The sequence below is a fragment of the Marmota flaviventris genome, chromosome 6, assembly GCF_047511675.1.
Source record: "Marmota flaviventris isolate mMarFla1 chromosome 6, mMarFla1.hap1, whole genome shotgun sequence".
Lineage (NCBI taxonomy): Eukaryota > Metazoa > Chordata > Mammalia > Rodentia > Sciuridae > Marmota > Marmota flaviventris.
The window spans coordinates 86,489,836-86,514,552 of NC_092503.1; the positions used below are offsets into that span (position 1 = coordinate 86,489,836).

Genomic DNA, 24,717 nt, shown 5'->3' on the forward strand with positions numbered 1-24,717 from the left:
TGCCTTGTGTCAATATTAAAATTAAAGATATCTTTGATCACAGTGTTGAGCTTTTTTTGATCAAAACATTGCCTGGAATTGAGCCATATGGATCTCTGGGTTCACAAGTTGACAGACTGGGGACAGATAATAAAGACAAGAATTTGGTTAGTTATCAGTGAAAGCAATTTAGTGCCAAATTCAGATGTTCTTCAATACTGTTTTTTTTTTCAGGTTCATAATCTCTGTTTTTATTTATGTCCTCATTCTGTTTCATTCAGAATATTGCAAAATTCTCCTTCTATATGTTTGTCAATCCATCCTTGATCAGTTTATCCATGGATTTGCAACTTGAATCGGTAAAGAATTCAGATAACTATATAAGCTATTATCGTATGTATTATGAACTGTAAGCCCTAAGAATATAGTACTGAAGGAGCACAGATAAGAAACAACTAACTGAACCTGGATGAGAAAATATGGTAATATTGAGAGAGGAACTAAATTTCATAGAGATGCTGAGGAATGTATTAGTGCTGCAATAGCATGGGAGACTAAGTTGTCTGCTGTCAAATCTTAGTATAGTTTATTATTGAAGTAAATTTTATGATATATATTTACGTCTGATATTTTCTCAAATTATTTTCATCCATTTGATATTGATTGTCTTTGGTGTGCCCATACTTGTGGTTTTGCAGTGAAAAAGGCAATTGTGATTTTCATGGGACCTCAGTGGTCTATAGAGGTCAAAAAACCAGATCATTCAAATAAGAGAAGTTAGTAAGGTGTAACTATCATAGGAATTGCTGGAGATTTATAAAACCTGACCCTCTGTCCAAAAGCAGTAAAGTTCAGATTATTAAGCAATACTGTGAGGGCAAAGCAAACATTTGCAGATCAGTAGTAACTCACCATATACCAATTGGAGACTTCTGCAATATCAGGAATGGCAGTTGCTTCACACTTTAAAATACAGAAGGGAAGATGCTATAACCTATTTTCTGGAGAAATTTGACACAACAAAGGGAGACATGGATTCTGAAGCCTAGACAGACATTTCTATGGCTGGCCTTGAACCATTCAAAGTTAACTCCCAAGAGGTGTCAAAAGAGGTCTCACTGTGCCATCTCTTTCTCATTTCTCACTCCTTTCGACTTCTCTGCTAATATTCTATCTCTAAATAGCTGAATTAACTTCACTTTTCTTCAGCAAATCTAGTTTAGGTTTCCAGTGAAAGAAACAAATTCAAAAGACAAAAAGCACAATTAGATTATGATGCTGAGGAGCAGCAGGAGGAAATCATAAAGTCATAAAGTAACCTCATGGTAGAAGCATGAGAAAAACCACCCATTTCAAATTTTGAGGTCAATTTTGAAGAAGAGTTCTCCCTAGCTTTCTTCAGTAGAGAGGAGGCACAACCCCTAAAATGTAAGAGGAGAAATGATGTGTGAATCTTCAAAAGGTGCAAATTCATTTTGGATCAATGTCAAGAAGAGGCATCACCCTAGTAAGGCAGACTCAGGATGAAATTCAAGTCTTACCCCTGATGTGTGGTTCAGAAAGTGATACAAGACCAAATTCACTGTTATCAGAGGAAGGTGAGTAACCAGATGGTCAGGTGTCAGCAGTGTTTCATGAGGAGATGGGGAAGCTCTGAGGAGGGATTGGGGGACTCAAGATGGATCCCTCAACACCTCTCATTTTTGACCACTGTGAGAGGCAGTAAAAGTACCAATAGAGAGGATAAGAAGCTACACGGGGCTAAGAGCAGGAATGAGGTGCTTTTCTAAATTATAACTGTGGCAACAGAGGTTAGCAGGGTCAATCTTCAACAGGTATGATGCCATTGTGAGGCACCATGGGCTCCACTATCAAAAGAGGGATGCCAGGACACTGATTAGTACTGTTGGTGCAGTATTACTGCCACCCCTTGGTTAGGGATGGTAATGTGGGAAACATTGCTTGAATATTATCTCCTCTACAAAATCTATATAAGAAAGACAAAACAAATGATAATAATTGGAGAGTGAGCACTTTCCTCCACTTTTAGAAAGTCTCTTAGAAACTTTTCTATCCCTCCATGTCAGAGTAGCATTACCCAAGCTGGGCATATATTCTCCACTCCATCTGGTAGTGATAGACTTCCAACTGCCTCCCACTTGTGAAGTGGAATGAGCCAACAAAGATTTTTTATGAGTAATTGGTCTAATAGAGCATCTTGAAAAGTAGCCACATATTCTATTAGAATAATTGCAAAGCATTTGCACAAGAGTAACACTTAGGGTGAATACAGAAAGTTTAAGATTAACTAAAGAATCATTCCATACAATGCTGCCAAAGAATGAATTTTTTTCTAAAAATAACTAGATATAAAGTACAACTTTATATGATAATGGAGAGAAAGGCTTTGGAGAGATAGGGTTGCTATTGGTGCATGTATATGGGTTGATTTGAAAACCAAAAATTTGGGTAGTTTATAGTCAAAATAGAGACTTTTAAGAGAGGCACATTTCTCATGTGGTTATGATATCATCATTCTGTTAAGTAAAGATGATATTAAATAACCATACATCTATTTTCACTACCCTAATTTAAGCCCCAAATGGCTTTTTAAATTTGCTTCCATACCTTGTTCATTCTCCCCCTAGCATAGTCCTATAGCACTTTGTGTTTCTTTGCAAAATTGATCACAGTACATATGCATAATATTTGGAAACTAACATTAGAATTTATCAGGAAGGATTTGTCATGAGGAATGATAACATCATCTATTCCCCCTTCTTTTCTTGCAAACTCTAGTGATGACTAAAACAATTTATATCTATAGATTTTTTTCCCCATGGTTGAAAAAGGGTAACTATAAACTGCCTTGGGAACACATTTCTCTATATACATATATAGTCTCTATTATTCGATACAAACTTACTCTACTTCACTGAGCTTCTTTTCTTAACATATTCATCTGATTTAACACTTACAAGTTGAGTAATTACTATATATATATATATATATATATATATATATATATATATATATATATATATTTCAAAAGTCTCAAGCAAGCAGTGAACAAACTTGCTACATATGTTCATCTCACCACAGATGCTTCCCCTACTCTGGTTTTTTAAGTGCATCAAATATTAATAAATGCATTTGTGAACGCTCTTACATATGTCTCTAAATAATCTGACTTTGTACAAAATCTATCTTTACTAAGTTTACAGAGTCTTTATATAGGCAAATCTCCTGTACTAAAAAATTACTGAGGGTGGCATGTACTGTAAACACAGGCTGCTAAAGGTAGCAGAAAAAAATAATCAATTGTCATGGTGTAGACACTAAATTGAATATGGCATGTAGCCAAATAATAGCTATTTAGGAAATTCACAGTTCAGGCCAAGACTGCAGTAGTATGGGATGCTGACTAAAATGATGCTGTGGCTGCATATCTGGTAAATTGTGAGCCAAATCCATCATGATCAGCAGTAAGGCTAATCTTATTACCATCAACTTAGCACCTGCTAAAAACTTACGGATAGCATAAAAATCAGAAGGGTTTCCTTTACTTGGAATGGGGAAATGGCTTTCAATCATTAAAATGATTTTCAACCAATAAAAGTCAATTTTTGACAACCAATTTTAAAATTAATTGGTCTTGTTTATCTAAAAAATACAATCTTCTACATACATGCTGTCCTCCTCTGAGAAATGTAACAAGTCCAATTTCACTGAATAGTATCAATCCACTATGCACACAACACTGTGGAAACAAAATAAGTAAAGTTAGGCTTCAAACAAGTGATTTGTGGTAACAAACAAAAGTAATGAGTGGCTATAAAAGCCTTGAAGTTCAGGCCTGAGTTTGGAGACCTTAATTAGAGACCAGAGTTTTTTATTTCTCAGCTCAGTGAGCTGGACAGACATTTGACTTCTCTACCTATGGTCAAGGGCTTGTGCTGCCAGCTCTATCTGAGGCAAGTTATTGTGAAGGTTGGATGAGAAATCACTTTATTGGAGATTTCATTGTCTTTCCATGTGTGATGAAATGATGCATTGGCAGCATAATACTAGAATCACTTAACTAGACCTTGCTGGTTCTTGACCAATGGTGCTTTCCACTTGATAGCTTAAGGGTTCTTCAGTGATGCTTGGCTTATTTTATCTTTTGTCCTTTTTTTTTTTTTTTTTTTTTAGTGTGTGTATGGAGTTCAAGCTTACAAGTAATGGAAGCGGCATGGTATGGGAAAGGGTGTGGAGTTGAGAGTGAAAGGGTCTATGACTCAGGTGAGTTACTTATTTAGCTGCTGTAGATAATGATAATGATGAGAATAAAGAATAGACTCTCTGAAATGCTCTCACACACAGGAGTGGCTAACTCCCATAATCCCATTATCAAGTCTGCAAGGCAGCCTTGTTATCTTCCCCATTTCATGAGTGAGGAAACATAAACTTAGAAAGTTTACGTGACTTGCTAAATTAACCAGTATTATAAGCAGTTAATAACTGGAACTCACACATGTGCTTCCAAATTCTTGTTTTTCTGTTGCCCTTAGGGGGAGTCTCCAAGGTCACTGTCAAACACAATGTTTGACTGGAGACATAGTGAATTATCACAAACAGACCTTATAGCCCACAGAAATAGAGCTTTTGGGGAGTAAAAATTGTGAAAATCTTTTCTCTAATTCTCTTTGGATCCCTAGTGAGTTTGAGAAAACCCTTGTTCAGGATAGTCTAACAAGGTTTTCCATGTAGAAGAGCTGCTCTTTTTCTGTCCACCAGTGGCAGGACAACCAGTGGGGAGTTTCAGAGAGGGAGGTCTGGGATTCTCCATCTTGACTAAGGAATTCTTTCTAAAAAGCAAGGATAAAGGCACCTGTGGGAGATTTTGATTGTGAAATCTTTTGTATAAGTCTGCATACAGAGGATAGACTACTCATATCAATGAGTTTAGCTTTGATAAAGTGTATAGAGTTAATAGCTTAAGGTGGTTTTTCAAAATTCCTTCTAAATATTCATAACACTCTGATATTATACTTTTTGTGTGTGTGTGTGGTGCTGGGGATTAAATCCAGGGCCTTGTGCATGCTAAGTAAGTACTCTACCAACCTAGCTACATCCCAAGCCCTGATACTGTACATTTTGAAATTTTTAAAAATATTTTTATTTGTTCTGATTATTTATATATGACAGTAGAATGCATTTTGACACATCATATACAAATGGATTATAACTGCTTGTTCATCTGGTTGTACATGCTATAGAGTTACCCACGCCATGTAATCATATATGCACATAGGGTAATAATATCCAATTCATTCTACTATCATTCCTACCCATATACCAACTCCCCTCCCTTCACTTCCCTCTATCTAGTTCAAAATATCTCTATTCCCCCCGCCCCGCCATACCTATTGTGAATTAGTATCCTCATATCAGCGAAAATATTCACCTTTTGGTTGTTTGGAACTGGCTTATTTTGCTTAGCTAATATTCTCTAGTTTCATCCACTTACTTACAAATGCCAGAATTTCATTCTTCTTTAAGGCTGAGTAATATTCCATTGTGTATAGATACCACAGTGTCTTTATCCATTTATCTGTTGAAAGACACCTAGGTTGGTTTCACAGTTTAGCTGTTTTGAATTGGGCTGCTATAAATATTAACGCGGCTGCATCACTGTAGTTATATTACACATTGTGTGTGTGTGTGTTTGTGTGTGTGTGTGTGTGTGTGTGTGTGGCTGGGGATTTAACTGAGGGCCTTGTACATGTAAGGCAAGCACTCTACCAACTGAGCTATATCCCCAGCCTGATACTACACATTTCTAATGATAATTTTTTTAAAACAAATACTTGATGCACCAAGAATTGTAGACTGTAATCCCAGTAACTCAGGAGGCTGAGGCAGGAGGAGCACAAGTTCAAGACCAGCCTCAGCAACTTAGAGAGACCTCAAGTAACTTAGCAAGACCCTATCTCAAAATAAAAAGGACAAGAGTTGTAGCTCAGTGGTAAAGGAGCCTGGGTCAATCCCTAGTACAAAAAAAAAAAAAAAAAAAAAAAAAAAATCTCTTGATGCCAAGCCTTGAAAACAAGTCTTTTCATTGTTAAACTTACTATCATTACAAAACTTTTTAGAAACTAATAAAGTTTTCCCCAAATTTTATGTGAACAAGTATACATCTGTGCTTCAGTTAAGTGAAAAGTATCATAACACATTCAAGGTCTAGGATGAAACCCATTCATTGATCATGATGTATAATCTTCTTAATGTGTTTTGCTAATATTTTATTAAGAATTTTTGCATGTATGTTCATAAGAGATATTGGTCTACAGTTTTATCTGATTTTGGAATCAGGGTATTATTAGCTTCATAGATAGAATTTTGGAATGTCCTTCCCATCCTATTTCATGGAATATTTTGAGAAGGATTTGAATTAGTGCTTCTTTAAATGTCTGCTAGAACTCAAATGAGAATTCAGCTGGTCCTGAGCTTTTCCTTCTTTGAAGGCTTTTTAAAATTACTACTTTAATCTCTTTGCTTGATATTGGTCTCTGTCAATATATGTAATTCATCACTTAAATAGAATTAACGATTTTTTAAAATCACACAATTATTTCAATACATGAAGAAAAATAACCTTTGACAAAATCCAGTACCCATTCATGTTAAAAACACCAAGGAAACTAGATTTAGAAGAAATGTACCTGAATTCTATAAAGGGTATACAAGACAAACTCATAGCCAACATCATATTGTATGGAGAAACACTGAAAGCATTTCCTCTAAAATTAGGAACAAGACAAGAATGTACATTTTTACCCCTCTTATTCATTATAGTTCTTGAAACTTTAGCAAGAGCAATCAATCAGGAGAAGAAAATTAAAAGGATACCCATAGGAAAGAAAGAAGTCAAACTATCTCTGTTTTACAACCAGAGAAATGAAAAGTTGTGCTGCAATTGTGTAAAATGAATCAAAATGCATTCTGCTGTTATATATACCTAATTAAAATAAATAAATAACTTTAAAAAGTATCTCTGTTTGCTGATGACAAGATCCTAAACTTAGAAAACAAAACAACAACAACAAAAAACTCATCCAGAAGACTTTTAGAGCTAGTAAACAAATTCAATAAAGTTGCAGGATACAAGAGTAACACATGAAAATAAATAGCTCTTCTACACTCTAATAATGAATATGCTGAGAAAGAAATCAAGAAAAGTATTCCATTCATAATAAAAAATAAAAAATAAAAAACCCTTGGGACTAAATCTAACTGAGGAGGTGAAAGATCTCTACAACAACAACAACAAAAAAAAAATCATTAAAAAATGAAGAAAGAAATTGAAGACCCTAGAAGATGAAAAGCCCTATCATGTTTATGGATAGAACAGGTTGAATTAATAGCATAAAAATGTCCACATTACCAAAAACAATCTACAGATTCAATTCAATCCTCATCAAAATATCAATAACACTCTTCATAGAATGAGAAAAGATAGTACTAAATTTATACGCAAGAATAGAAGACCCAAAATAGTAAAAATAATCCTGAGCAAAAAGGAGGAGGCTGGAGGTATCACAATGCTTGACTTCAAATTATGCTACAGAGCTACAGTCACAAAAATAACATAGTGTTTGCATAAAAGCAGATATAAAGACCAATGGAAGAGACTAGAAGACACAGAAAAAAATTTATGTAAGTACAGTCATCTGATCCTTGACAAAAATGCCAAAAGCATAAGTGGCAGAAAAGTTAGTCTCTTTAACAAATGGTGCTGGGAAAACTGGATAGCCATATTTAGGAGAACAAACTAGATCCCTACCTTTAATCCTGCACAAAAATCAACTAAAAATATGTCAAAGACATAGGAATCACACCAGAAACAGTGAAACTGCTGGGAAAACAACAACAACATTGGATCAGTACTCCAACCCCTTGGTATAGGTATTGACTTCCTTAGTGAGACTCCTCCAGCTCAAGAAATAAAACCAAGTATTGATAGATGGGATGGTATTAAATTAAAAAGCTTCTTCACAGAAAAGGAAACAATTAAAAGCATGATAAAGGAGTTTACAGAATGGGAAAAATATTTTCCTGCTACTCTTCCAGAAGGGGACTAATAATAACTAATAATTGTCAACATAAATACCTTAATTCAAAACAACTTAATACTAAAAAATAATACCGATAAATGGGTAAAAGATCCGAAGAGACATTCTCAAAATAAGAAATGTATATGGCCAAGAAATGCATGAAAAATTGTTCAATATCCTTAGCAATCAGAGAGATGCAAATCAAAGCTACACTGAGATTTCATCTTACCCAAGTCAGAAAAGCAATCATCAAGAATACGATTAACAGTGTGGTCTGGGGCTGTGGGTCAGTGGTAGAGCGCTCTCTTGGCATGCATGAGGCACTGGGCTCGACCTTCAGCACCACATAAAAATGAACTAAAGGTATTTTGTTCATCTACAACTAAAAATACATTTAAAAGAATACAATTAACAGTAATTGATGGTGAGGAAAACAAGGTAACTTATATATTGTTGGTGGAACTACAAATTAGTACAATGACTTTGGAAGGCAGTATAGAAATTCCTCAAAAGACTAGGAATGGAGCCACTATTGGACCCAGTTATCTCACTTCTTGGTATTTATCCCAAAGATCTAAAGTCAGCATACTCTAGTGATACCAGCAAATTAATATTCATAGCAAAAACCAACTTATGCAACCATCTTAGGTGCCCATTGATAGACAAATAAAGAAAATGTGGTATATATACACATTGAAGTTTACTCAGACATAAAGGAGAATGGAATTATGTCATTTTCTGGTAAATGGATGGAACTATTGAAATCATGGTAAGTGAAATAAGCCAGACTCAGAAAGTCAATGGTCAAATGTTTTCTCTCATATGTAGAAGCTAGAGAGAAAAAAGCAATGATAAAAGGGAATCTCACAAAAACAGAATATGTATATACTATTACATTTAACTATAATGCATGCACTAAAAATAAAGAAATTAAAAACCATTTAATACATATTTGGTAAATTTCTATTTGGGAACACACATTGTTGTGCCAGTTTGAAACGGTTACATTTTAACATAGAGATGGGTGTAGCTTCAGAGGCAGTAGTTGAGATTTATAAACAAAAGCTGACATTCAGGGCTGGTTGCTATAGAACCTTACTGATATTGGTGCTATTACTATTGTTTTGGTGGAAAATTGCTTTCTGAGTATTGCTTTTGAAATATTTCTAGCATCTTGTTTTCAGTTAGAATGTTTTAAGTATAGATGAAAACTGAACCTTGGGGGTAATAGCTCTTTACTAAACCAGGCAGGTTTTAAACTATTTTTTTTTTCTATTTAAATCTAACTGAAAAAGGTTAACAGGACTGGTTATTATGCATTAAATGAAAATAAAAATAACATTTAATTTTACTTTGGAAGAGTCACCTATACATAACTTGGCTTTCCAGCCTCACATGACTCTGGTTTCATTGCTGGCTTTGCATGTTAGTAAATGAATGTCACTGTTTTCTTATATAATGTAAAGGAATCTTGGGGGAGCCTAACCTTTCAATATCTGTTTGTTTGGTTTAGGACATTGACAGACTTTGTTAAAATGCAAATATGAGGTGGTATATTGGTATTTTAATTGTCAACATAAATATCTTAATTCAAATGTATATATGTTTGGCTTAGTAAAATGCTCATCTTTTAAGATAATATCAGATATGAGCTATAAGCACTTGATTTGAATATGAGGTCTGGTGTAAGACAGTATCTGATGTTGAGGGATCAGGGTTAGACACCATGGTAGAATGGTTGTTTTTAGAATAAGGATTCCTCTTTATTTTCTTGGACATGGAATAGCTGCTACCATTAATACAATATACAATAAAATGCATTGAGATATATGTTGTCTGCCTTCCCTGAAATAATTCAGTATCTAAGTATAAAAACATTATATTATACCTGTCTCCACTAAGGACACTGCATCATATTATCAATGATCACGCCTCTCAGTAAGCCAGTATTTTTGTTCCTAAAACGTGAAATCAGTGATTCTGGCTTTACCCTTTTAAGCCACATGAAATTTGATTTAAGGTCAGATATACACTTTTTTTTTTTCTCATACAGACTACAGGCTAGCTGGGATAATACAGGTACAGGATACACCATGCAAAACACTCTGGAACAACAACAACAAAATCCTAAATTTATTCATCTTGCTCTTCATAAATGGTATGAATTGGTTTAATCATTGTTGTGTAGGTTAGTATGGCTTTGAATACCTGGAGTAATGTATAGTGTGTTCATAAAAACTTGGTAAAGTGCTGATGGATTTTTTTCTATTTCTTCCCTACTAAAAGGAATAAACAGGAAGGAGTGGTTATTTATAAAGGTCAGGCTGGAGTAGTTAGGCCACAAAGGTAATACCTAAGGAGAAAGACCACTAGATTGATGTCAATGTATTAGGTTTCTGTAGAGACAAAATACTCCTTCATCCTCCATTCAATAGTTTACATAAATGGACTCAGAAAAATATATCTATGGCATATCAGTCAAATTCAAAGATTAAAAAATTTAAGAATAACTAATATGTCAGATGAAGATGCAAAGCATAAAGAATAAAACTTACTTTAAAAACTAGAATGCTGAAATAAGTATAGTATGAAGAAATGTAAGAGGTTTAAATGCAAAGTTACATGTTTGGGTTCACAAGTTAAATTGCAAAATTCTGGGTAAAGGACATTTGGTTTAGCTGATTATGATTTCAACGAATAAGGAGCAGATGTCTGCCAAGAAAGCTCCTGTGGTTTAGGCTAGGTTTATAGAAAGTGTCTAAGTGGTCTTGCTGGATTGTTTGTTAATTAGACCTCACAAGGAATCATCTGCCCAATGATAGTTTAAGAGATTCCTGAGGTGTACCCAGAGTAAGGTATTTGGAATAGCCAGGGGTCTAGAAACCATGTCACATGGCTGTAGGGAAATGGGATGTTTACTTTATAGAGGGAAGACGTGAAGGATATTACATGATGGGTGAGCTTTTGGTATATAGTATTTTTACACAGAAGATGGATTAGATTTCTTTGGTGTAGTTTAATAAGGCAAAGCTAGAACCAATGGGTCCAAGTTTAAGAAGAACCATATTGGCTATGAAGAATGATTAGATAGTGTGTGGGCATTTTGGGTGGCACCAGCAGCTATTTGATATGTTTATACTTAGAGACTCTTAAGTGATCATGGGAACACCAGAAATCCAAAGAAAAAGGCAGTCTTTGGAAACAGTGCTCTCAATTGCTAAAAGTGCTTTAAAATTGGATGGAAGACCAGTTTTCAGGGATCTGGGAGTACTTAAGCCTTTGCTTCCTTAATTTTTATGAAGCTCATCAATGATAAATTCTGAAAAATAGGTAATAGCTAGACTCCTTTGAAAGAGAAAGAATAAACGTCCCTTTTGTGTAATTTTTTCATTCACCTCCCAATTTTGATCTAGTTAGTGACCATGATTTCTCTGTGTAAATAAGCTTTTCTTTGACATTTGAATGTACAATTATATTTTTCTAAATATATGTAGATATTTAGCATTTGAAAAAATTTTGCAGTTTTCTATGCCAGAGCACTGAGCTCTTCCTACACCATCCGAACATTATTTGACTTTTTGTAACTATGCTCAACTAGAAACAGAGTGTTGAAAGGTACATTGTAAGAATAAAGTCAACTTCACAAATGGGAAAGAATCTGTGTAGTATACATCTTGTGACAATGGCTTAATTTCAATGAACAGCATTTCATTAGAGGTTGAAAAGACCTTACCACCTGGCACAATGAAACAATTTTAGAATTCCCTCTCCCTGCATAAAGAAGGAAACAACTGTGGGAGTGATATTTCTTTTTGACAAGGGAAGAAAAAACAGAGGGTGAACAACAACAACAACAAAAACACTTCTTTGGAATTAGGGGAACCAAGAAATACTCAGTAAAGCACAAGATAAAATATTAAGAAATCCTTCCAGGAGCTGAACAGCACTTAAGCCAGGAGATATAGCTTTCTCCTCATCGCCTTTCAAGATTCCCTTCCAAGAGGGATATACTTTGAATTAAAAGTCTGTCTGGCTCTTATGAAGTATGATTGCTTAGATGAACAGAGTGATCATAAGATCTCTTATGTGTAAACTGGAAGAGAAACTTTGGTTTTAGGAGTCTTATCTTAAATGTACTGAATGTCACTCTAACTTAAAGGCTGTTAGTAATCAATTCCTCTGAGGGACCATAGATCAGAATGTTCCCCGAAATATTCTGTTCAGTAATAGCTTCCTCTTCATAATTTCCATTATGACTTTCTCAAGAGACCAAGAAAAGTGAAAGAAAAAGTATATAGAAACACTAGATTCTTTTTCATACATATTTTCTAGCTTCTGTTAATCATAGTCACATCCTCTAATCACCCTGAAATTTGTTCAGTTCTCACTGCAAATTAATACCCATAATAATAACCTTTTGGTGACCAATCCTTTGGAAGATAAAAGCCTATTGCCAAGGGCTGGGGATGTGGCTCAAGCAGTAGCGCGCTCGCCTGGCATGCGTGCGGCCTGGGTTCGATCCTCAGCACCACATATAAACAAAGATGTTGTGTCTGCCAATAACTAAAAAATAAATATTAAAATTCTCTCTGTCTCTCTTTAAAAAAAAGCCTATTGCCAAGACTGTTTGTTTATATTCAGTATTTTGCCTCAGCATACAGTCTTTGATTCAAGTCATTGGGAAAAATGTATAGAGCAGGCAGTGTGACCAAAGATAAAAGTAAACTGTTACCTGGGGAAGACTGAACGCTGGTTTTGTTTTCACTGTTAGGTTGAGTCACTGTGCTGAATCTTGAACTGATAAGTCCCTGGCGACTTGCAACTTTATAACAGTGAAATATGTTCCTTTCTTAACCTAGGGACAGTGAACATGTCTCCTCAGAGACAGGCAGGCTCAATGTAGGGGAGAGGATAGGGGAGAGAAAGAGAAAGACAGGAAGATAGAAAAATGTGTGAATGTAAATTTTGGGTTACATTTGTATGACACCTTGTATTGGCTTCCAAAGTGGGTAGGTAGCATCCAGCTGAAAGTCCACAGGACTCTTGGATGAGAATTACTACATAAACCCCTGGATTGGAGACAGTTCAGGGAGCAGAGGACATTGGTTTAGACTGAGGAAGTCCTGGGCTTCTGCCTAATTCAGCAAAGAGATAATTGAGTTGGTGAGCCTATATTTTGGTGCTAGTGAAGAATTGAGATGACACTGGCACTATGAATGCCCTGGAGCTTCTTAACCACGCACATGTTCCTTGTGCAGGATGAAGGGCATTAATCAAAACAATTAAAAAAAAAAAAAAAGCTAATGACAACAAGGCTCTTTATTCTCTTCTACCAGATAAGACATGGAGGGACTAGGTGATGATTATGATTTTTCAAAAGGCTTGAAGTTTATTAATTTTTTACTAATCCCTCCCACCATCAAGTCCTTACATGGATGCCTGATGAGGTCACTAGGTCTTGGGGTATCCTCAATGTCCCCCACACCTTCCTGGGCAATTATTGCTTCATAAATCACCTTCTAATGGGGGCTAACCTAGGTCTGGAAGTATGAAAAATGCTCCTTCCAGGAAGTCAGGTGGGACACCTGTTTCTGATATATTTCAATTCTAGAGCAGACATAACTCCCTGGTGGCTGACCACACTTTAGCAGCCTGCAGCCCGTACAGCAATTGTAGGGTTTGTGCCCATTTCACCTATGAGTTTGCTTTTTTCACCCACTAAGGAAACTGTTGTGTTTTCTACTTTCAAAGAGTTTTATTTTTTAATAATAATTATTGTTGTATATTAATTCTAAAAGGTAACTTTCCATCCATGCATACAATTTTATCTATGCATATGATGTATTTTGATGTGTTTCTTTCTCCCAGACTGCCCCTGCTTCCCTTACCTCTCCCTAATAGTTTCCCTTCTACTTTCATGTCATCTACTTTATTTTTTTCTTTAGGTCTCATATGAGAGAAAACTTGGGATACTTATCTTTATGAGTCTGACACATTTCACATAACATAATCTTCTCCATTTTCATCTGTTTTTCTGGAAATAACATGCTTTTGTTCTTCTGTATGGCTGAATAATACTCTATGTTGTATGTATGTATGTGTATATATATATATATATATATATATATATATATATATGCATATGTAATCATATTTTATTTATTCTTCCACTGGTGTGAACATTTAGCCTCATTGATTCCATAATTTGGTTATTGTGAGTTGCATCATGATAAATACAGATATGCAGGTATCTCTTAGAATGCTGACTTTGATTCTCTTCATCTATATGCCCAGGAGTAGAATAGCTGGGTTACATGGTAGTTCTATTTTTATCTTTTGAAAAACCTCTATAATGTTTTCCATAGAGGATGACCTGATTTACATTCCCATCACCAGTATGCAAGGGTTTCTTTCTTTCTGCAACTTTTCTAGCATTTGTTATGTTTTGTATTTTTTGTAATAGCCATTCTGGCTGGAGTGAGATGGAATCTCAATGCAGTCTTGATTTGCCATTTCCCTTGTGGCTAAAGATGTTGAACATTTTTTCATATATTTATTTGTCATTCATATTTCTTCATTTTTGAGATATGTCTGTTCAGTTCCAAACCCATTTATTAACTGGATTATTTGTTATGTTTTTCAGTTTTTAAGTTCTTTATATATTCTCTGTTTTAAATCCTTTGTCAGATGAATAGTTGGCAAAGATTTTTCTCCTATTCTGTAGGTTGTCTCTTTACTCTGTTGATTGTTCTCATGTGCTGGGCAGAAACTTTTTTTTTTCTATTTGTTTCTAATTAGTTATAATTTTTAATTTGATATCATACCATTTGTCAACTCTTATTAACATTTCCTAAGGTATCACAGTCTTTCTCAGGAAATTGTTCCCTATATCTATACCTTGAAGTGTTTCCCCCTTGTTTTTCTAAGAGTAGATTCAAAGGTTTTCTGTGTGTGAGTCCCCTTCTCTTGGTTTCAGCATAGTCCTTGACCATATTGGCTCACTTATGTGTAGGACTTGCTCAGTAAGCTGGCATTCAAAGTAGCCCCCCTTCACACAGGTGGTTAGGCTCTGGACAGAAATAATAATCTTGTTTGGAACTCCATAGCCAGGCTGAGCATGCTCAAAGGGCTCTGGGTTGTCATCTCCTTGCTAGTTCCAATTGGGCCTGTTTATTGCTTTGTGTTGTTGTTCCTTTAAGTTTTAAAATCAATTAGTGGATTCATTTACATTTTACATTCTAAGAGCCAGAACACAACAAATTTCACTTTCTGGGAAATCACATAATTGGAAATACATGAAACACATTCAGTACAATAAGATAACTCAATTTTCTCTGAACACCAGCAAGATGGACAGGTGTTCACTAGTTCCCTCAAACAAAAGTTTCCTTACATTTTCATTGAAACATCTACAAAATCAATCTTAACCCAGAGAGGTTTGAAAGAACCATTCCCAGAAATTGGAATGAAGAAGATGACCTTACCATTATGGTTAGAAAGAGCTACTGCCTCTAACAAGACCAGTGTTCTGCAGGGGGAGTGCCATAGCAGTAGTGTACAACATACAAGCTCAGATCTCCTTTTTCATTTGCACCAGGGACAGTGACTAGAAGAAGATCCATATTCAGACTTCATATATTTCCATTGAAAAACCTGGCCTGGCTCTGAATTTCATTTGATCCATATTCCTTTTGGAGACCTGGAGGTAGAGTTCTGGCCTTGGCTTTTCCAGGTCCTATGTTCTCTTTTTGCCTGGCTTATATGTCCACATATCCTTTAGGAGTAAATTATAGAGAGAACAGAAAGGACAGGATGCTTCTGATGACCGAATTCTGACCCTAACACTTCTGTCTGTCTTAATTTGTCATTTTAATCTACTTTCAAGAGTTCCTGGATGACTAAAGGGACCTCTTCCCTCTCTTCATTGATGTTATCTCCACTAGGATAGGGAAAGGTGACCTTGGGTTAAATTCTATGGGTAATCTAAAGGCAGGTGTCTACACAACCATGATGTGAATAGTGCTTTTATATTTGGAAATAGTGAGAAATTCCAGGGAAATCCAAAAATCCAAAACCTAGGAGTGAAATGATGGGTAACCCAAGGATCTTATTAGCAATAAACATTGGAAAATGGAAATCAGATCTCTGCAAGGTAGTGTTAGTTGCAAGAAGAGTGAATTGGAAGGTCTCTATGGGTGTGATCAGAGGGACTGTCCCTTTCAATAGAGATCTTGGGATGTTTGAGTCTGTAAGTTTCTCCTCTGGGGTGGGTCAGTTTGTTTAAGCTTACACTTTCCTGGCTGAGGGCTATGTTATTGGCAGGCATTCTCTGGAGATATGAAGAGCCATCAGGGAAAAGGACAACAGTTTCCTCTTCTACCTGCTACCCTGAGCCCAGAGTTTGTTGGTTTACTTTTTCCAACAATTCACTAATTTTATCAATTCACTAAGTTTTAGTTTCCATTTATATATTTTGAGACCTTTAAAAGGATGCATTTATATTACTTTGGCCTTTAAAACGTATTGGTGTATTTATCCCAGCAATTATGAAATTATATTGTTATTCTATTGTTCTCCAAAATAAAGTCTTATTTTAAAATAAGCTGATTAATTTTAAATAGCAAAGTATTTAAAACCACCTTAATCATATTATCATTCTTGAATGACTTCAATATTTAAGTGTGACAATTACTTACCTGAATTCCCTTTTCTGTGAACCTTGCAGAAGATTAAAAAAAATTAGCCCAGCATGAATATGAAGGCCTAAAAATCCATACAGACATTGTTTTGCTTTATATACCTTGATCAAGTCTTACAGTGTGGATAAAATTGTGTAAAATAATTGTCAAACATTTACATCAAATGAATGTGTTTTAATTTAGTAGAATACTCTGGGTTTTTGTCTTAATTTAATTTCTGAAGTCAAGTTAAACATGTTTGAAAATGATTTCTCCAATGTACAAGTTTGATCTTGGTTTGGTAAGACAAATTCTCAAGAACCTATATTTTTGAATTTATTAGTGCCTTCTCTCTCCATCCATTGGAGTATTATGATGCAGTAAAGCAAAACAAAGGCCAGGACTTCACAATCGACAATTCATTTCCGTATCTCAGGATGGTAAATGGAAGTCTGAAATCTAGATAATGGACAGATACCAACTTTTCATATGGATTTTCTCCCCCTCTCATCTGAGTGTAACTTCATTGTATAAAATATCACTAGGTATAAATTGAATAAGTACTGACTCATGCACCTTGCAAATAAATTTTTATTCATCTCAGAAATAAATTTGTATTCTCAGTAACTGTTAAAACACAGAAGGATTACATATAACAGATTGGAAAGGTAGCAGTTTACCCAGGTAAAGCTATTTTGTAGATATGACACATAAATTTGTCTTACCACACCAAGATAAAATCTGTACCTTGGAAGAATCACTTTCAAATATATTTAACAATTGCCTGCTAAATGGCCTGGCATAGAAGTACTACTCAAACTGGGACAAAAGAGACCAACTTGATTCTCTTTCTTGGAAACCTAAAAATGGCTAAACAGAACATAGCTTAAAAGTTAATTTTATCTCTTTCTTTTTACTTCTTAAATATGTTTACTAGAAAATTCATGATTCTATATATTAACCACTCAAAGAAATCCTAATGTTTATTGGTATATAGTACTTATTATTTATAATTTTAATAGAGAAAAAGTCATATTTAATGATTGATTATTAAGTAGTTTAATAATTATCCCCAAATCATATATTATTCATTAAATGATAACAGTATAGTCCCATCCTCATGATCTTGTATATAAAATAATAAAATGTTATATGAGCAACTATTTCAAAGGTATGTTTAATAGAAAAACAGAGAAAGTCTTATGGCATTATACAAATAGAGGTCTCTGGTTAGATCCTGGGCTGGTCTAAATTGTTATACCATGCCAGAGAAGCAGCTTCGGAATAAGGAAGAAAGCCCCACCCAAAGAATTCAGCAAACAGGAAGGTGAAAGGCAAGTTGGGGTGAGCACTCAGAATTGCCACGCAATGCAGCTAGTTGTGTATGAAGGGTGAATTGCACATGCAGAAATGAATACAGCAATGTACACTAGAATTGAACAGACTACCGGAGCAAAAATAGAGAAAACAAATGGGACAAGTAGAGAGATTATTTTAGCCACTCCATTTGTTACCATTAGTGAAGAAAAGTTGAAGACACATAGCTAAAACCAATGTATATCTGGAAACCATAACATACACATATATGGAATACATTGTTTATGTAAATTCCTAATGTAGAGAGTCCAACAAGCTTCAAAATGTTAATTGCTTCATATATTTTCAAGATAAATAGCATTTCTGGGTATTATTGCAAGTAGCTATCTGAAACAGTGCACTTTCCTCATTTTTTTTATTTAACTTTTATTGGGGCATATTATTTATACAGAATGATTGGTTTCATTGGGTCATATTCAGATATACATAAATAAGTATTTTTTTATGATAAGATTCTGGTACACAGAAAGGAGAAAACCAGTCATCACTCCCTTCTTTGAGAATTGTGTCCAAGAGAGGCTTATTTCATAGGGTAGTGTCACTCCATTCCTCTCATTGGAAGAAATTATTAGCAATGAGAGACATTGCTGGGAGAACTTAAAGAACACAAAACCTCTAGAAGTAAATTTAATGGAGGAGACTAGATAGCACATGTATAATGGCTTACTGAAAAAAACATGAAGGAATCAGCAAAGTGACATACTCATTTCTGGCAAGTTTGGAATATATTTAAAGTGGAGAATTATTGAATTAATTTATATTTTAAAATTTTAATTAGCTTGTGTTTTCACATCTGCAAAATGATTTCAATGTTCTCTGAAAAAATGAATACGATACTAAAGACAATTTTTGAAAGGTGAGTATTATAAGTGTATTAATAGCAAATATTAAAAAAATAGATTTCAATAATTAAACAGTGGTGCTTGAGTGAAAATGTCTCAGAAAAATATTTTATTATTTGTATAACATAAAAAGGAATTTCAAAAATAAAAAAATGAATAAGAAAAGGGGTTTATTTTCTAAATAGTTCAGGAACAAGTGACTATTGACACAGGAAGAAAACTTATTTATAGTATCTCATACCACATCAGAATAAATCCACATGAATTAAAGACTTAACTATCAACATTTTTCTCCCACATTGTTTCTATGGAAAAAAAAGGAGTGCTGAAATATTTAAAGTTGTTGTTTATGAAACATTTAGAGGAGAAAGAACATGTAAGTTTGAAAATATAAGCTTGAAATTGGAATAGAAAAGCCTAATACATAATTGTAGATGTCTAATATCTTAATCCAGTTTAGGAAAAAAAAATATATCTGGGCACAGACTTACAGGTGCATACATAAATGAATTAGACTTCAGTCCCTGTTCCCCTTCTCTGCAGGGTGTTCTAGTTCAGGGTACAACCTGAACATCTGCACCTATGACCCTGATGAAGGGTGAGTATATTTTTTTTATAGCCTCCTACTCAAAAGACCACAAGGTTCCAAAAATAAATAGGAAAAGTCAATTCACAAGAGTAAAAACAATGGGTTAGTTATTATAAGAAAACATATTCAACCACACCACTTTAAAATAATTTTTCTAATTAAAATGCTGAAATTTATTCATCTGTCATAACCTACATGATTTTATATTAAATTATTTATAAAATTTAACTACTTATTTTTAACTTAAAATAATAATTATACATATTTATGGAGTACAGTGTGACAATTCAATATGTTTTGTGTGTATTGTGTTTAAGAGAGAGAAGAGACATTAAACTGTTCATGTCACTTTGTTTAGTTTATTTTCTCACAGAGGATTAATATAAATAAAATTATCTTATTAAACTACTATTAATGACATTAAAATGCTTATGTTCTAAAATAATTTTAAAAATGGGTTATAATTCTGCTTAGGAGACCAAAAACTTTGCAAATACTAAAACTAGAAGGAAATAGCTAAAAGTAGTTTCAGAATTTAGGTCATGGGGTTATGGGAACTTTTTCTCCTTGATTTTCTTGTTTTCTAATTTTTCAGTTATGATAATAATGAGTTTTTATTTAATAATGTTATATTATAAAAAAATTTTAATGAAAAGTTAAGAATATCATATGTGATTTTTATTTATTTTAAAGTGATCCATAAAACTATTAAATTCATACATATTAATGGAGTACATTATGATGCTTCAATATATGTATGTATTGTATAATGTTTAAATCAGATTAAGCACATTTATCTCAAATATTTATCACTTCTTTACAGTGAAAACTTTCAAAATCTTTTCTTCTAGTTTTTGAAATGCACAGTACGTTATTGTTATCTGTAGGCAGCTTATTGTGCAGTAGCATATCAGAAGGTGCTCCTATCTACCTGCAAATTTGTATCCATAGATCAACCTTTTCTCATGGCCCTATCCTATCCTTCTGGTCTCTGGTAATCACCATTCTACTCTTGACTTACATGATTTCACATTGAGTGTGATCATGCAGAATTTATCTTTCTGGGCCTGGATAATTTCACTTAATATAGTGATCTCCAGTTCCACCCAAGTTGCACACATGGCATTATTTTTTATGGCTGAATAGCATTTGATTATATATCACATTTTCTTCCCCACTCATTAGTTTATGGACACTCAGGTTGTTTCTGTATCTTGGGTATTACGGATAGTGCTGTGATAAACAGGGAACTTCAGAAGTCTCTTCAACATACTGATTTTATTTCCTTTGGAGTGGGATATTCCTCCACAATGGAATGATTACTGGATCACAGGATAGTTCTATTTTTAATTTTTTCCATACTATTTTTCATAGTGGCTGTACTAATTTACATTTCTACCAAAAGTGGGCAAGAGTTTCCTTTCTTTACATCCTGCCCAACACTTGTTTTAATTACTCATCTTGATAATAGACATTATTACTAAAATGATGCAATATGTCATTATCTTTTTTGCATTTTTTGATGATTAGTGATTTTGAGCAATTATTTAATATACCTGGTGATCATTTGTATGTATTATTTTGATAAATAGATAACATATATTTAGATTCTTGCCCATTTTAATTGTTTTTCTTTATTTGCTATTAAGACTTTGGAATTATATGCATGTGTGTGTATCATATATATTATATATTATATCCTTAGAATATATATATATATATATATATATATATATATACACACACACACACACACACACACACACACACACATACATATATATATTCTAAGTATATCAGGTATGATTTTTAGTCCAGAAAATAGAAAGTATGAAACATTGTTGATGTGAGAATCCTATACAAATAACATGAGTTTTCTCCAATATATAAAATATTATTTAAAAGCAAGGTTTAATCAGTTTGTACAGATTCTTAAATAGCATGAAAGAAAGTTATTGCCAAAGAGGAATGTTTTAGACAAAGGAAGGACTACCTGGGGCTCCTTGAAACTCAAGGTCCATTGTACAGCACCAAGCAGTAGACTGAGAAGCAATGATGATGGTGACAACTGAAATGATAGCAGCTAATATTTTTTAAGTACTTACTAGGTGCTAGAAAGTGCTTTACATATTTTAACATTCTAACTTATAATATTGCTATATGGTAGTTCTGATTATTATCCTTTTTTGAGAAGTGAAGAAATTGAGATCTAAATAAGTAATTTCCAAAGGCCATGTATCTAATAAATGATGAATGTCCAGGTGAGCAGTTTCAGAGCTTATCTTCTCTTTTAGGAGACTGATCTCTTAATGATTATTTTTTGATCCAGAGATTTCTTAGCAAGGGCAATTAAAAAGATCTCTAACAATTCTCCCTGACATGTGTTTAATTAAAGAACATTTGTAGAAGAATTTTTAATAGTCTAAGTATTTAAAACTGTTATAAAATCATCTCCATCAAAGTTTAAAACATTAGCTCCGTGAAAAACTCTGATAAGAGGATGAAAATTCAAGCTATACACTGGGAGAAAACATTTGCAAACCACATATTTGACAGAGGCTATGCTTCTTGACAATGCTCAGCAATAAAGAGAAAAAAAAATTCAATTAGAAAATAACAAAAGACATGGCAGATTTACCAAAGAGATTAAAGAGACTATGCAGATGGCAAATACATAAAATGATGTGCTACATTGTTAACAATTAGAGAAACAGAGTTTAATGGTATAATGAAAAATACAGTTAAGTTGTGGGGACAAGATGGAATAGATTCACATCTCCTTATTCCTCCTCATAAGTAAAAGTTAAACACTTTGGGGAAAGTATATATATATATATGTGTGTGTGTGTATATATATATATATATATATATATATATATATATATATCAAGGTTTATATATATTCATATCTATCTATATAGATAGATAGATATCTCCACATATACATGGCTTTATGTGTATGTATACAGTTACAATTATGTCAATTTTATGTGCTTGTATATATACACATGCATGTATGTATTGACAAATATGAAAGTATTTGAAAGGTGGAGATAAGAGAGAAGATGAGTTTGAGTTCTGAGAAATGAGACTGTGATGAGTTCCCTGGGTTTCCTTTTCATTTCACATCCCTCACTCTGTGCTGGAGAGAAAGGAACCATGGAAACTCCAATGAGTTTTTTAAATTTTATTGGACCCAAGAAATGTCTCCATTCTTCAGTCAAAGAACAAGAAAAGGGCAAGCCTAGCAAGGGGGAAAACAACAACAACAACTCTCAGACAGTATTATCCCTCTCTAAATCAGCAAACACCGTGGACAAATTGTAACTATACATACCACCAATAGCAAAGATGGAGTGGAACACAATGATCTCTGCCCTTGTGAAGCTGCAGCCAAGTCACTCCCTTCATCACTGTATTGGGGTCAGGGAAGATAAGTGGGAAGCCAGATATTCCTTCCCTCCCAGTGTTAGCAAGCTCCTCACCACCCCACCCTCACAGTGGCAATGTGAGCCTTGCCAGGAGCAGTAATGGGACATTATATGCCCACCAAATCAGGGTGGCACCAGCACAAGTAAAGCAGGGACACTGAACTTCCCACCAACCCAAAAGCAAGAAGTGGTTTTCCTTTGGGGTGTCTCTTGCAGCTAGGTAGGCAACCTTGACTTTCACTGCTCCCTGATGATACTAAGGTAGCATCCACCTCTTTGCTGATTAACAATGACAGAGGGCACCTGCTAAAGCAAATTATTTAGATAAGCTCCAGAGACTCATAACATAATAACCAAAATTTCCAGATAAAATGTAAACTCACGTGTCAAACAGAAACAGAAAAAAAACTCACCTTAAATGAGAAAGACAAGTACAGATGACAACACCAACATGAAACCGATAATCGTATGAAAAGGATTTTAAAGCAGTCCTCATAAAAATATTTCAACAAGATTGAAGCAATTGAAAAAATAGAAAGTCTCAGTCAAGAAATAGAAAGACTGCAAAGATAGGAAAACACTAAATAGCCAAATTAAAATTTTATAACTAAAAAATAAGATAAGTGAAGTCAATGGATAAACTTAACAGCAGAAAAGATGTGACAGAAAAGAACTTGAACACAGGACGTAGAAATAGAGAAATGATAAGAAAAAGTAAGAGAATATGAACTGAAAAGAAAATGAACAGTGCCTTCAAAATTTGTGGGAACTATATTAAAATATATAGCTTTTATGCTATCAGAGTCTCAGAGAAGGAGGAAAAAAGTAGGGTTGAAAGTGTATTCAAACAAATAATGGATGAAATTTTCTCAGATTTGGCAAAGGACATAAACTTATAGATTCAAGACACTAAGAAAATGCCAGACAGGAAAAATCCAAAGAAAACTATGCCAGGACAGATCATAATCAAACTTCTAAAAACTAAGATGCAGGGGAAAAAATTAAAAAAATATCAAGAAATAAAAACCTTACCTATAGGAAAGAATTCAAGTTATGATGGATTTCTCCTCAGAAATCATGAGGCTACAAAAAAAGTAAAACAATATTTTCAACGGCTGAAAGACTGTCAACCTATAACTTGGGATTGCAAGACAAATAATCTTAGATTAACAAAAACCAGGAGAATTTCTTGCCAGAAGACCTAACCTAAAAGAATTATTTTTTTTCAAACACAAAGAGATGATAAAAGAAGGAACCTTGAAACAAAGGGAAAAAGAAAGAGTAAAATTCAAATAGGCTTTTTTTCCTCTTAACTTTTCAAAAATCATGGATAGGGAAAGAACTCAAGGCATACCTAACTCAGATGGAAAGGAATATTAGAGAAGACATGAGACAGCAAGTCCAAGCAATAAAAGTATATTTTGAAAATGAATTAAACAAACAAATTCAAATGGCAAAGAACGAGCTTTACCAGGAGATAGAGATCTTAAAAAAAAATCAAACAGTAATCCTAGAAATGCAGGAAACTATAAACCAAATTAAAAACTCAAACGAGAATATTACAAATAGACTAGATCAAATAGAAGTCAGAACATCAGATAATGAAGACAAAGTTTATCAACTTGAAAAGAATATAGTCAACACAGAAAAGATGCTTAAATCCAACGAGCAATCTATTCAAGAGATATGGGATGTCATAAAAAAACCAAATTTGAGAGTCAT

The 24,717-nt window shown here is 34.0% G+C and overlaps 1 pseudogene; it reads left to right on the plus strand.

The window, feature by feature from the left end:
• The first annotated feature begins 1,462 nt into the window (after positions 1 to 1,462).
• The window catches only part of LOC114086865 (keratin, type I cytoskeletal 18-like), a 91,412-nt pseudogene continuing 68,157 nt past the window's right edge, over positions 1,463 to 24,717 (plus strand).